This window comes from Ornithorhynchus anatinus, chromosome 21, assembly GCF_004115215.2.
Source record: "Ornithorhynchus anatinus isolate Pmale09 chromosome 21, mOrnAna1.pri.v4, whole genome shotgun sequence".
In the NCBI taxonomy this organism is placed as follows: domain Eukaryota; kingdom Metazoa; phylum Chordata; class Mammalia; order Monotremata; family Ornithorhynchidae; genus Ornithorhynchus; species Ornithorhynchus anatinus.
The window spans coordinates 5810823-5826345 of record NC_041748.1 but is presented as its reverse complement, the minus strand read 5'-3'; the positions used below and the strand labels follow the sequence as shown (position 1 = coordinate 5826345).

The following is a 15523-nucleotide window of genomic DNA, read 5'->3' as shown; positions in this document are numbered from 1 at the left end:
TATCTCTCCATTGAGATCTCACCCATATCCTGACTCCAGCTTGAAACATCTTCCCTCTTCATATCCCACAGATGATCAGCCCCCCACCATCAAATCCTCAATGAAAGCAATCTCCTCCAAGAGGCCTTTCCAGACTAAGCCCTCATTTCCTCTACTACCATTCCCTTTTGTGTTACCATTGTACTTGTATTTTCATCCTTTATTCACCCCTCCTTCAGCTCCACAACACTTATGTACTTATGTACCTACATGGCATAGTGGATAGAGCATGGGCATGGGAGTTAGAAGGTCATGGATTCTAATCCTGACTCCACCTCTTGCCTAGTCTATGACCTTGGGCAAGTCCCTTCACTTCTCTGTGCTTCAGTTACCTCATCTGTAAAATGGAGATTGACACTGGTGAGCTCCACATGGGTCAGGGACTGTATCCAACTCGATTTTCTTGTGTCCACTCCAGTGCTTAGTACAGTGCCTTAGTACAGTAAGCACTTAATAAATACCATCATTAATATTATTATTATCATTTGTTTATTTCAATGTCTGCCTTCCCCTCTAGACTGTAACCTTATTGTGGGCAGGAAATATGTCCACTAACTCTGTTACAGTATACTCTCCCAAGCTCTTAGTACAGTGCTCTGAACATGGTAAGTACTCATTCATTCATTCATTCAATAGTATTTATTGAGCGCTTACTATGTGCAGAGCACTGTACTAAGCGCTTGGAATGAACAAGTCAATTATTAAGATTGACTGATTGATCGATTGACTGATTTACTCCCATGGCTTAATTGCCATCTCTATGTGGATGATTCCCAAATCCACAATCCAGCCCTGACCTCTCTCCTTCCCTTTAATCTCGCATTTCAGGACATCTCTACCTGGAGGTCTCACAGATGCCCCAAACTATACTTGTCCAAAACAGAACTCCTTTATTTATATTAATGGCTGTCTCCCCCTCTAGACTGTAAGTTTTCTGTGGGCAAGGAACTTGTCTGCTAACTTTGTTTTATTGGATTTTCCCAAATGATTAGTTCAGTGCTGTACACATAGCAAGCTCTCAGGAAATATGGTTTATTGATTGATTGACATCTCCTCCAAGAGGCCTTCCTTGATTAAGTCCTCATTTCTCTTACTCCCTCTCCCTTCTGCATCATCTATGAATTTGGATCTGTATCCTTTAAGCACTTGACAATCACCCCACCCTCAGCCTCACAGCATTTGTGTACATATTGTTAATTTACTTTAATGTCTTCTATCCCCCAGACTGTGAGCTCATGAGGGACTCTTTTGTATTATATTTTCCCAAATATAATACAGTGCTCTGCACACAGTAAGCACGCAATACATAACGTTGATTGACTGATTGATTTTCAGTAAAGCTGATGAGTTTTGGGGGAATGATTTTTGTAATGTTTGCAAATGAAACTTCACAGTTTAAAGCAATAAGGGCCCATCATGGGGCTTTCTAAATTATCCTTGTAATTTGGTCCCAGGATGCAGAAAACAAAGAAATCAAAAATTTTATCTTTAAATTTTGTGATCTAGTAACCTGCTCCAGATTTCAACCTCTTGAAGTTGTAGGAAACAGGGGGGAAATAGATGAAAAGTATTATCAGCTAATGTTTCTACTGACCAGTCTGTTGAAAGAATCACTGTTTGGATGTGAAATTGGAGCTTCACCCTTTCTGTTTTGCCCAGTCACTGTTCACTTGAATTCCAGAGAATAAACCCTTTACCCTTCTCTTATTGCCAGTCAGTCGGTCAATTGTATTTATTGAGTAATTACTGTGTGCAGAGCACTGTACTAAGTGCTTGGGGGAGTACAATGTAACAATATAACAGACACATTCCCTGCCCAAACAAGCTTACAGCTAGAGGAGAAGACAGATATTAATATAATAAATGAACAGCAGATAGATACATAAGTGCTGTGGGGCTGGGAGGGGGGATGAATAAAGAAAGCAAGTCAGGGTGAAGCAGAAGGGAGTTGAAGAAAAGGAAAAGAGGGCTTAGTCAGGGACGGCCTCTTCAATGAGATTTTTAAGGCGGAAAGAGTAATTGTCTGTTGGATATGAGAAAGGGAGGGTGTTCCGGGCCGAGGCAGGATGTGGGTGAGAAGTCGGTGGCGAGATAGACAAGATGGAGGTACAGTGAGAAGGTTAGCATTAGAGGAGCGAAGTTTCTGGACTGGATTGTAATAGGAAAACAGGGAGGTGAGGAAGGAGGGAGCAAAATGATTGAGTGCTTTAAAGCCAATGGTGAGGAGTTTTTGTTTGATCTGGAGCTGGATGGACAACCACTGGAGGTTTTGGAAGAGTGGGAAAACATGGCCTGTAGGTTTTTGTAGAAAAATGATCCGGGCAGCAGAGTGGACTGGAGTGGGGAGAGAGAAGAGGCTGGGCAGTCAACAAGGTGGCCGATACCTAATCAAGGTGGGATAGGATAAGTGACTGGATTAACATAGTTATTGGAATTCTCACTTGAACGAATGGGTAACTCTTTCGACTCAACAAGCTACAAACATCATCAAACATCTTTGACACAGTGGTTAGGGACAGCTATTTCAGATAACTCTACTTTTTGAGGCACATGCACAAAAAAGTATTAAAAAGATTGTGAATGATTTTGCCGATTCAGCTAGGGCTATGGCCAGGTAATAAATATAAAGAAAATCGAATTTAGAGTTCTGGTCCCAGGAAACGCTGTTCACACCTGAAAATTTTCATCAACAGCACAGAACCTAAAGGTGCACTAAATTCTATTACTGAGGCAGTGCACTACGCAGTGATGCACAAGTAGACAAAAGAGACGCACAGCAGATTTTTTAAAGCCAGTGTGACTTTGGAAATATTTCAAAACAGAATATGTCAACAGTCAATCCAACAGTCAAACAATTAATCACCAGTGATCTACTTCTTGCCACAGGCTCTCCTCCATCCTAATCCTCCTCGACCTCTCGGCTGCTTTCGGCACAGTGGACCACCCCTTTCTCCAGGCAACACTATCCAACCTTGGCTTCACTGAAATTGTCCTCTCCTGGTTCTTCTCCTTTCTCTCTGGATTCTCCTTCTCATTTTGTTTTGCAGGCTCCCTTTCTGCATTCCACTTCCTTACTGTGGGAGTCACTCCAGGCTCAGTTGTGGATTCCCTTTTATTCTGAATCTATACTCATTCCCTTGGAGAACTCAAATCCTTCATGAACTACCAACTTCAGATGATTCCCAAATCTTTATCTGCAGCACTGATCTCTCTACATCCCTGTATTCTCATATTTCCTCCTACCTTCAGGTCATATCTACGTGGATGACCCTCTGACACTTCTAACTAAACATGTCTGAGAGAACATCTCTTCTTTCCGCCCAAACTGGGAATTTTCCATCACTGGAGACTGGACCACCATCTTCTCTGTCTCACAAGCCTGTAACCTTGGCATTATCCTCAACTCATCTCTTTCATTCAACTCATATATTCAATCTGTCACCAAATGTCAGGTCTACCTTCGCAACATCGCTAAAATCCACCCTTTCCTCTCCACCCACACTGCTACCGTGTTGATCCAAGCACTTATCCTGCCTCATCTTGATTATTGTAACAATCCTGTTGCTGACCTCCCTGCCTCCTGTCTCTTGCCACTCCAGTCAATACTTCACTCTACTGCCCCAATCATTTTTCTACAAAACCATTCAGTCTGTTTCTCCACTCCTCAAGAACCTCCAGTGGTTCTCCATCTCCTCATCAAACAGAAACTCCCTTACCATTGGCTTTTAAACACTCAATCACCTTGCCCCCTTCAATCTTCTCTGATTTCCCAGAATGCTTACTTTGTTCCTCCAGTGCCAACCTACTCACTGTACTTCTATCAGATATTTCATGGCCAACCACATCCCACATCCTGCCTCTTTCCTGGAACTCTTTTCCTTTTCATATAAGATAGACAATCACTCCTCTAACCTTCCTAAACTTATTAAAATCACATCTCCTCCAAGAGACCTTCCCTGACTTAGTTCTCATTTTTTTTTCCTCCCTCCCTTCTGTGTTACCCTTGCACTTGAATTTGTGCCCTTTATTCACCCCAGCCAGCCTCACAGCACTTATATAAGAGCAGTAGCATGGCTTAGTGGAAAGAGAAGAGGCTTGGGAGTCAGAGGTTGTGAGTCTAACTCTGGCTTTTCCACTTGTCAGCTGTGTGACTTTGGGCAAGCCTCTTAACTTCTCTGGGACTCAGATACCTCACATGTAGAATGGGGATTAATAAGAATAATAATAATGTTGGTATTTGTTAAGCACTTACTTCGTGCAGAGCACTGTTCTAAGTGCTGGGGTAGATACAGGGTAACCAGGTTGTCCCACGTGAGGCTCACAGTCTTCATCCTCATATTACAGATGAGGGAACTGAGGCACAGAGAAGTGAAGTGACTTGCTCACAGTCACACAGCTGACAAGGGGCAGAGTAGGGATTCGAACCCATGACCTCAGATTCCCAAGCCCGGCTCTTTCCACTGAGCCACACTGCTTCTCTGATTAAGACTGTGAACACCACGTGGGACAACCTGATTACCTTGTATCTAATCCAGCACTTAGAACAGTGCTTGGCACGTAGTAAGTGCTTAATAAATACCATTATTATTATTATTATTATTATTATTATATACCTATATATCCTTAACCTATTTATATCAATGTTTGTCACCCCCTCTGGAATGTAACCTCCTTGTGATCAGAGAACAGTCTCAATCCCCATTTTACAGATGAGATAACCGGGCACAGAGAAATTAAGTGATTTTCCCAGGTCCTTCTTATTCCCAGGCCGGTGCTCTATCCACTAAGCAAGACTGCATGCCGTGGCCTCTTGGATGAAATGTGATTTTAGGAGGATTTAGAAGATGGGGAGAGTGGTAGACTGTTGGCTTTGAAGGGAAGGGGGTCTGAAGGAGAATGTGAGTAAGGGATCAGTAGAAGGATAGATGAGAGTGAGGCACAGATAAGGGAAGAAGCAGTGTGGCCTAGTGAATAGAGCTTGGGCCTGGGAGTCAGAAGAACTTGGTTTCCAATCTTAACTCCTCCACTTGGGAAAGTCACTTAACTACTCTGTTCTTCAGTTGCTTCATCTGTAAAATGAGATTAAGACTGTGAGCCCCATCTGGGACAGGCACTGTGTCCAACCTGATTAGCTTGTATCTACCCCAGTGCTTAGAACAGTGCCTGACACATAGTAAGCACTTAACAAATACCATTATTAAAAGAGTATGGTGCTAGAGGAGCAGATTGTGCAGCTGAGCTAAAGTAGGAGATCAGTGGAGTAAAGCGGGAGGGTAGTAATATGATTGAGTGCCTAAAAGATGAGAGTAAAAAGTTTCTGTTTGATGTGGAAGGGAACTTGCAACCACTGGCAGATTTAAGGAGTGTGGAAACACAGACTAAACATTTTTTTAGGAAAATTATCCAGGCACCTCTGGAAAAGTAAGTGGTCAAAGATGTTGATCAGGGAGGGAAGAAGAAAGGGGGAAAGTGCTTAGATAAAATGGGAAGGGATGGGGTTGATGGAGAGGGTAGAGGGGAGAGATTTTGAGAAGAGGCAGGACAACTCATTTTGAGAACCTGCTGACAAGGACAGGAGAGCCGAAGATGGGGGAGCATTAAAGATGGGGTGTGATTGGAGAGAGCAGGGGAAATTTTAGGGAGATCACTCCTAATGGTTTCAATTTTACCCCCATGTTGAGGTCATTAGGGGTAAGCAATAGGGGGCTGAGGAGACAAGGGGCTTCAAATTCATTCTAGGTAAGACATTCTCCGATTCATATGTAACACTGACTTTGCTCAATCACTCCATCATTTTTATTGAGTGCTAACTGCATGCAAAGCACTGTATGAAGCGCTTGGAAGAGTGCAATATAACACCCTGCTAACAACAAGCCTATAGTCTAGAGGGGGGAGACAGACATTGAAATAAATTGCAGATATGTACATAATCGCCGTGGGGCTAAGGACAGGGTGAATAAAAGGTAGAAGGGAGAAGGAAATGAGGGGTTTGTCAAGGAAGACCTCTTGGAGCCTTCTGCCACTACTGCCGTTGCCAGTTGGCCGGGATGACATTAGAGCTGGCGATGGAAGATGATGACAGAGGGAGATGTAGGACAAAGATGGAGTGGGAGTGGAGGAGGAAGAGGAGAAGGAGGAGGAAGAGGTCAACCTCGAAGGATGGTGCATCACCATCCCTGTCATCATCATTAAAATCATCATGATTACGAGTGTCCACGACCTTCTATGTGCCGCTGTTCTAGGCAATTGGATCCATATCAAATAAGGATCTGAGAAGTATTTTACAATCTACTGAGGGAGACCCAGTGGTGAGCCCAATTTGTACATGGAAATAATATTAAAGTGATAAAACAACATTAAGCAAAAGTGAAAAAATCAGTTGTAAATAAGTAATCCAACGCACATTAATTTCAAAAGTGATTGATGTGATTAGTTGACCAGGGAGGTGTGGATTGGGTTGGGAATGTCTCCTGCAGAAGGAGGGTTTTTAGGGAAGCTTTGAAGGGGAGTAATGTGGTTGGTGGATATAGGTGGGAGGGAATCAATGCCAAGGAAAGGGCTTGTAAATTAGGCCTGAGGGGGGAAAGTCGAGAGCCAGGTGGAGGTTGGCTTGGGAGACGGGAGAGGTGCAAGAGAGAGGGTGGGAGGAGAGGCAGCAGTGGCCTAGCAGGTAGAGCACAGGCCTGGAAGTCAGAAAGAATAGGTTCTAATCCTAGCTCTGCCACTTGCCTGCTATGTGACCTTGGGTAAGTCATTTCACATCTCTGTGCCTCAGTTCCCTCCTCTATAAAACAAGGATTAAGACCGTGAGCCCTGTGTGGGGCAGGGACTGTGTCCAACCCAATTTTCTTGTATTGCCTCCCTCCCTCTCTCCCCCTGTGCTTAGTACAGTGCCTGCCCAAAGTCATTGCTTAATAAATGCCATAATTATTCATTATTATAATTATTAAGGTAGCGAAGAGTCAAAAGGAAGCAATCTTAAATTTGATTATTAGACATTTTATCAGATATGAAGACAAACAGGTAGCTATTAGGGGTTTTTGAGAAGGGGAGTGATGTATTCTGAATGACAATTTAGGAAAGTAAACTTGGCATCTGATTGAAAGGGAGAATGAGTAAGGGAGAGACTGGAAGCGGGAGGCCAGTAAGGAGGCTGATGTCAAGAAATGTTGAGGGCTTGGTTCAGGGTTGTTGGCCAGTAGAATGGAGATGGAGGAGTAGACTCAGGAAATACTGTGGATTAAAAGCTGGCAGGGTTTTGAGGCAGACAGACAATATTGGAGGTGAAAGACAGGGCAGGAATCCAGGATGACCCCGAGATCTCAAGATTCGGGAACCTGGAGGATATGCTGTATCAAGCATGATGGAAGAGTTCTTAGAAAGGGGCCATAGGAGGAAAGGTAAAGAATTCATTTTTAACATATTGGGTTTAAGGTGTTGGAATCATTGAGATGTCCTGAGGGCAGGTGGAAATTATTATTATTATTATTATTGTTATGGCATTTGTAAAGCTCTTACTGTGTGGAAATATGAGCCTGAAACAGAAACTACATGTAGAAAGGAAGTCTGCTTCTCCTTCACTATTTCTCCTCTCCTTCTTACGCACTTCGCCCTCACCGATTCCTTGCACTTTCTTTTTTTTCTCTCTTCCTTTCTCCATGTTTCATTCTATTTCTCTTTCTGCCTCTCCCTCTGTCATCTTCTTCTCTGTATCTCTCCCTCCCTTAATCCACTCCCTCTCAACCCCAACCTAATTTTTTCTCTAATTTTCACTCTTTTTCTTCCTGAGCAGCATAGCCTAGTGGAAAGGCCGTGGACCTGGAAATCAGAGAACCTGGGTTCTAATCCCGGTTCTGCCAACTGGCTGTTGTATGACCTTAGGCAAGTCATTTAACTTCTCTGTGTCTCAGTTTCCTCAACTGTAAAATGGGGATTAAATACCTGTTCTTCCTCCTACTTAGACTGAGAGCCCCATAGGGAATAGGGAGTGGGACGAACTTGATTAACTTGTATCTACCCCAGCACTTAGTACAGTGCTTGACACATAGTAATGGCTTAACAAATGTAATAATAATGATAATAATACTAATAATAATAAGTGAGAAGAGTAAAGGACCCAGACCAGGGCTTCATGTGGTGCCATAAATTAGGGGGAGAGAGCTGGAAGAAGGGCCAGTGAAAGAGTTTGAGAAAGAACAAAGAGCAAGAAAGGAAGGGGCCTGGACATGACCATATCAGGTAAAATATTAATAATAACAATAATAATAATAATGTTGGGTTTTGTTAAGCGCTTACTATATGCAGAGCACTGTTCTAAGCATTGGGGTAGATACAGGGTAATCAGGTTGTCCCACGTGAGGCTCACAGTTAATCCCCATTTTACAGATGAGGTAACTGAGGCACAGAGAAGTTAAGTGACTTGCCCACAGTCACACAGCTGACAAGTGGCAGTAAAAGTTATATAGCATTTCCCAAAGAGGGAGTGGTCAATGATGTTCAAGGTATTAAGTTCTTCCAAGCTTGTCTTTTAAAAGACACACTATTGGATTGGATTGACCATCAGGTTGAGCCAGTATATCACTTTTTTAAAAATGGTATTTATTAAGTGCTTTCTATGTGCCAGGCACTGAACTAAGTGCTGGGAAAAATGTAAGGTAATCAGGTTGGACACGGTCCATGTCCCAGAAGGGGCTCATAGTCTTAATCTCTACTTTACAGATGAAGTAACTGAGGCACAGTTCTGTCAGTTCTACCTTCACTACATCGCTAAAATCCATCTCTTCCTCTCCATCCAAATTGCTACTACATTAATGCATTCACTGATTATTGTATCAGCCTCTTTGCTGACCTCCCTGCCTCCTGACTCTCCCGACTCTAGTCCATACTTTACTCTGCTGCCTGGATCATGTTTCCCCACTCCAGAAGAATCTCCAGTGGTTGCCCACCCACCTCCGCTTCACACAAAAACTCCTCACCACTGGCTTTAAGGCACACAATAATCACCTTGCCCCCTCCTAACTCACCTCGCTACTCTCCTACTACGACCCAGCCGTAACTCTAATGCTAACCTTCTCAAGGTACCTTGATCTCGTCTATTTCACCACCTACCTAGAGAAGCAGCGTGGCTCAGTGGAAAGAGCCCTGGCTTAAGACTAAGCCTGGTTCTAATCCCAGCTCTGCCACCTGACAGCTGTGTGACTTTGGGCAAGTCACTTAACTTCTCGGTGCTTCAGTTACCTCATCTGTAAAATGAGGATTTAAAATGGTGAGCTCCACGTGGGACAACAGTGTATCTACCCCAGTGCTTAGAACAGTGCTCGGCACATACTAAACGCTTAACAAATACCAACATTATTATTATTATTATTACCCACCTCTCACCCACGTCCTGCCTCTGGCCTGGAATGCCCTCCCTCCTCATATTAGACAGATAACTGTCTTCCCCCTGCCTCCCTTCCCACTTTAAGGCCTTATTGAAGGAACGTCTCCTCTAAAAAGCCTTCTGTGACTAAGCCCTCCTCTCCTCTTCTCCCACTCCCTTTTGGGTCACCCTGACTTGCTCCTTTCATTCATCCAACCTCCCACCTCCAGCCCACATATGAATAGATCTGTAATTTTTTATATTGATTTACTTATGTATATTAATGTCTGCCTAGACTGTGAGCTCCATGTGTCTGTTATAGTCTCCCAAGTGCTTAGTACAGTGCTTTGCACACAGTAAGTGCTCAATAAATACTATTAAGTGAATGAATGAATGAATGAATGAATGAATGAACAAATGGCAGAGTGGGATTAGAACCCAGGACCCTGAACCCAGGCCTGTGCTTTATCCATTAGTCAAAGCTGCTTCTCTCAATTCTCATGTTTTTATTGAAGAAGAACCGAGGAAAGGAGAGCAGCGAGAAGCCATAACTGCTATCTTTGTCGATATTGTTGCAGAAGTCCACATAAGCTATGCAAGAAACTATTTTTAAGTGCACACAAGCCATATCATCTCCTCTCACACACACGTCAGATTTTTCTGTCCTTCGGTAGTGTCGTCTTAAAATGAACAAGAGTTATATAGTGAGGTACCACAGAGAGTTTCACATCTTTAATAGGTTTACACGGTACTCTTAACTCCTCAGGAGGGTGAGCCAAGAAAAGACTCCAGCCATGTCTCTGAAGTCGTGCCCGCATCACTATCTTTCTTGGAAAATCAGCTACTGTAAGGGAGCATTTCTGGATTGGATCAGTTTCAACCTCAACTCAGAAGCTGATTTATGGATTCACATCCCCAAAAGGCCTATCTTTGGCTAGTAGTGGGTCTTTGCTCTCCCCTACTGCTTTCTCAAGTGGAAAAAGTTGCCCCTTTTCAAAGAATCTCTAAAGAGGCATAAATATAATACCACTTTTTAGCAGAGACCTGTTTATCACATTGGTTTCCAAGGAATTCGTTCTTCAGTCTTATTAAGTAACTTGAAAAACATCTGCGCTCAGCATTTTTCTCTGGCTCCAACACTGCCCTTCATCAGAGTCCTGTAAAACCATGTACTTTATTATTGATGTCATTTCCATAATTAGTAAAGCATATTTTTTGTGGTGGATTTTTATAGGCTTAAAAATCTGGGCAATTTTAATGTGGTTATTTTAAACATTAATGCTGATCTCCTGAGAGAAGGAATAACAGCCTGTGGAAAATACCTGAAGCAACCAGTTAACCACTGCCTGCAGAAGTCAATGTAACTGCAGAGTTGAGCTTCAGTTTGAAGATGATTTTGCTGACAGTGAGATTCCGTCGGGGAGTTTGAGTGCCACACTGAGAATGGCTTGAAAGTTGTGCTTTGTGCCTGAGGAAATACAGCAGGGCATCTCTTCTGATTCCTTGTCATTTGGGGTGCTAATTTCTCAGACACTAATAAATCAATTAATCAATCTGTTGGCCTTCCACATTGCCCTCTCTACCAACCCTGTTGTATTGTGCTCTTCCAATCATGCAGTACAGTGCTCTGCATTTAGTAAGCACTCAGTAAATACCATTGATGGCTAAGAGATAAGGTATGTTCCCCAACCAGCAGGAAGTGGACGTGAGTCATTTTTGCTTTGAGACATCTTTCATCTCATTCATTTATTCATTCGTATTTATTGAACGCTTACTGTGTGCAGAGCACTGTTCTAACTGCTTGGAAAGTACAATTTGGCAACAGATAAAGACAATCCCTACCCAACAACAGGCTCACAGTCTAGAAGGGGGAGACAGACCAAAAAAAACCAAGAAGACGGGCATCGATAACATCATCTCTTTCCTGTCCCCCTATGACCAATCAATCAATTAATCAATCATATTTATTGAGTGCTTACTGGGTTCAGAGCACTGTACTGGAGCTGGAAAATGCCAAAATCGTCTCTACACTGTAAGCTCGTTGTGGCCAGGGAATGTGTCTGTTCACTGTTGTATTGTATTGTCTCAAGCGCTTTCACAGTGCTCTGCACACAGTAAGCACTCAATAAATACGATTGACTGAATGAATGGGTGAATCAGAGCAATCCATAAGACCGTGAGCGGACAGGGACTGTGTCCAACCTGATTAAGCTTGTATCTACCCCAGCACTTAGAACAGTGCTTGAGACATAGTTAGGGCTTAACAAATGTCACCATGAGTATCCATCATCCACCAGCCGCCACCATTCATCGGACTTCCCAGACTGCTCCACTGTCCATTTCACATCTGGCCAACCCAGAGGCTACAAAAGTTGCCATCCTTTCTCGGGGGCTGATACCCATTTTTCTTAGAGAAGCAGAGCGGCTCAGTGGAAAGAGCCCGGGCTTGTGAGTCAGAGGTCATAGGTTCGAATCCCAGATCTGCCACTTGTCAGCTGTGTGACTGTGGGAAAGTCACTTCACTTCTCTGGGCCTCAGTTACCTTATCTGTAAAATGGGGATGAAGACTGTGCCCTTCACGTGGAACAACCTTGTATCTCCCCCAGCGCTTAGAACAGTGCTCTGCACATAGTAAGCGCTTAACAAATCCCAACATTATTACTATTCTCTCTGTTGCTCAGATCCAGGTGGCACACTATCAACCAAGTAATCATTTTAATTGAGCACTTACTGTATACAGAGCACTGCACTGCATGGTTGGGAGAGCACACCAAACTGTAAGCTCATTGTGGGCAGGGAATGTGTCTGCTTATTTTTGTATTGTACTCTCCCTAGGGCCCCTCTCAGGGTCGCATCTGGAGAATTTCCAGTACTCTATCAGTCTCGAATACAGGAGGGAGAGTCGAGCAGAGGCCTATCCATTCCATTCCTAGCTTGGCCAGAGGCTAGCGAGTGGCAGGCCATCTGCTAAAAGTCAAAACTCCCCTGTGCTGGGCAGCAGCAGCATGGGAGAGTCGAGGGTGGAAACTCAAGTTTACTGCACAGAAGGAGGCAGTGGTAAATCGTTTCCGTATTTTTACGAAGAAAACTCTACGGATCCACTACCAGAACGATTGCAGATGGAGGTGGGGTGTTCTGGGAGAGATGCGTCCATGGTGTCGCTATGGGTCGGAGACGACTCGACAGCATGAGACAAGACAAGGTTCTCCCTAGCACTTAGTACAACTCTCTGCATAGAGTAAGCACTCAATAGATACGATTGACTGACCGACACACCGTAATTAGTAGACGGGGGTATGAGAATCTACCTCATTACTAATGCTCAAATTTTTGGTAGTTAGAAGACTTTCAGCCGTGGGAGAATTTGTTATAGATAGTGAAAGAGTGGGAATGAAAAATAAAAGTAAACTATGTCGAGTGTGTGATTACTCCAGTAGAACTTTTACATATCTCTCCCTGTTAGCCAGGATGCATGGAGCTTGGACAAAACACTTTCCCAGAACCCTCCCATTGCCCCACTCCTTTCCCTGGACGAGACCAGTGGAAGGAAATGGAGGGTAAAGAAAAAACAAAGAGAGAGGGATGACCCCTCTCACTGCTCTCCTCCTGGCTCATCTTGATTACCCATAGGTCTTGGTTAGCATTTTAGATAGTTCATTAATAAATGTAGATGATTAGCATTAGGTTACTGATGGAGGATGGCAGGATCATTTGAAAACGGAGGATTCCAACAATGCCGTAGTCAGTCAGCTCTCTCTAAAGAGAATCTTGATTACTATTGTTCTTGTCCATCTCCCCCGATTAGACTGTAAGCCCGTCAAAGGGCCGGGACTGTCTCTGTTACCGATTTGTACATTCCAAGTGCTTAGTACAGTGTTCTACACATACACGCTCAATAAATACTATTAAATAAATAAATAAAAATAAAACCATCTGTATGGAAAATGGCTTCAGGAAAAAGGCCAGTAGATTTTCTCGATAAGCCTCCCAAATTTGTCCAGACACCAAGTGGCCAATTGAGAAGCAGTGTGGTGTAGTGGATAGAGCACGGGCCTGGGAACCAGAAGGACCTGGGTTCTAGTCCCTGCTCCACCATGTGTCTGCTCTGTGACCTTGGGCAAGTCACTTCACTTCTCTGGACCTCAGTTATTACATCTGTAAAATGGGGATTAAGAGTGAGAGCCTCACATGGGACAGGGACTGTGTCCAACCTGATTACCTTGTATCTACCCCAGCTCTTAGAACAATGCTTGGCGCTTAATACAGTCATCATCATCATCATCAATTGATGTCTACACCTGCCTCTTGTCCGCCTCTAAAGTAAATATGCTTGACTACAGTGACAAATAGCAGTGAGGAGAAATAAAAAGAGTCAGATAGTCTTATCCGATCAACTCCCAAAGTGGACAAGTTCATAATCATTTATCAACCTATACCTGTTCTTCCTCGCCAATAAATGTGAACCCCATATGGGACAGGGACCTTGACCAATTCGATTATCTCGTATCTAACCCAGTGTTCATCACAGTGTTTGGCATACCATAAATTCTCAATATACCATCATCATTACTTAGCATGATAATAATGGGAGATTTCAATGCAAGGTTTGGCGGTAGGAGGGGGAAGCTAAAATATGGAAAAATATCTTGGACCACAAATGGTTCTGGAAAGTCAAAGAACTTTTTTTAAAAAATAAACTATGTGCCAGGCACTTTACTAAGCGTTGGACGGATGCAAGCAAATCAGGGAATTTGCTTTCAGGGAATTTCCATTCAGGGAATGTGCCTAACTTCTGCTAGCAATCTTCAACACCATCTTCTGACACTCAAATAAGACAAACACATCATGGATGCAATGAACTTCTAAACACTGGCACCTCATCAACTATAAGTATATGTATACATACCTATACTAAATATATAAGCCCTCAGTCCAGTGCTCAGCACTCAGCGTTCAGTAAACATGATTGAATGAATATAATAATAATGTTGGTATTTGTTAAGCGCTTACTATGTGCAGAGCACTGTTCTAAGCGCTGGGGAAGACGCAAGGGAATCAGGTTGTCCCACGTGGGGCTCACAGTCTTAATCCCCATTTTACAGATGAGGTAACTGAGGCACAGAGAAGTTAAGTGACTTGTCCAAAGTCACACAGCTGACAAGTGGCAGAGCCGGGATTCGAACCCATGATCTCTGACTCCAAAGCCCAGGCTCTTTCCACTGAGCCATGCTGCTCATGGTATATATATCACTGTCTGTCAGCAAGACTTAGCAGATAGATGGATCACTGAAGGAGGGGCAACTCTTAGACTAATCATTCACTCATTAATTCCAAATGAGCAGTTAGCATAACCAGTTCTTCTAAAAGTGGAAATGGAAGTACTTTGAAAAAGAAATTGCATCCAAACTATCAAGAAGGCTAAATATCAAGTTCCTGGAAAACAAAAAAAAATGAGCAAGACTCTTAGCGAAAATGCCCAGTAACCCTATTTGACCAAGTAACTCTAGTTACAGGGAATGGAATTTTCAGCAAATGAGGCTTTTCGCAAACATTGTCTATCAGGAGGTCATTAAGACAGTGAATGCAACAAAGAGACACCAAAAACAGTTTCAGGAACAGGATTCAGAAATCAAAACAATAGTTGAAGCAAAGCAGGAAATGCATCAGTGAAATTTCACAGCTCCTTATCAACTCAATAATAATAATAATAATTATGGTATTTGTTAAGCACTTACTATGTGCCAAGGACTGTTTAAGTGCTGGGATAGATACAAGGTTGAACACGGTCCCTGTCTCACATGGGGCTCACAGCCTCAATCCAATCTCAATTTTACCGCCAAACAGAGACCTTTAAAAACCTGCAACAGGCCAAATAGATCAAGCCTGCTTTTCTAGTGATGCGATATCACTAGAGTACCACCACAATCTAGGGAGATTCTGAGCACCAACAAATGAAGGACTTGAATGAAGTCACCGTTACAACATCCCCATGGCTGCACAATTACTGCCCTGCTGAGGTAAGGAGATGAAATTGCCCTCTCCATGGACAAAGAGGAAATCCACCACAGCCCATCGAATCCTTCTTGGGGAGTTTGCAGAGTACTACATCCTTGCCCACCTATT

At 43.2% G+C, this 15523-nt stretch overlaps 1 protein-coding gene and 1 non-coding gene across 5 annotated transcripts in view; both read left to right on the top strand.

The window, feature by feature from the left end:
• SMOC2 (SPARC related modular calcium binding 2) overlaps positions 1 to 15523 on the top strand; it is a 242717-nt gene that overhangs the window by 204155 nt on the left and 23039 nt on the right. The window lies entirely within an intron of this gene.
• On the top strand, positions 12238 to 12375 carry LOC114806278. Its single transcript, XR_003754313.1, has one exon. It is a non-coding gene; the product is annotated as a small nucleolar RNA SNORA7 (small nucleolar RNA).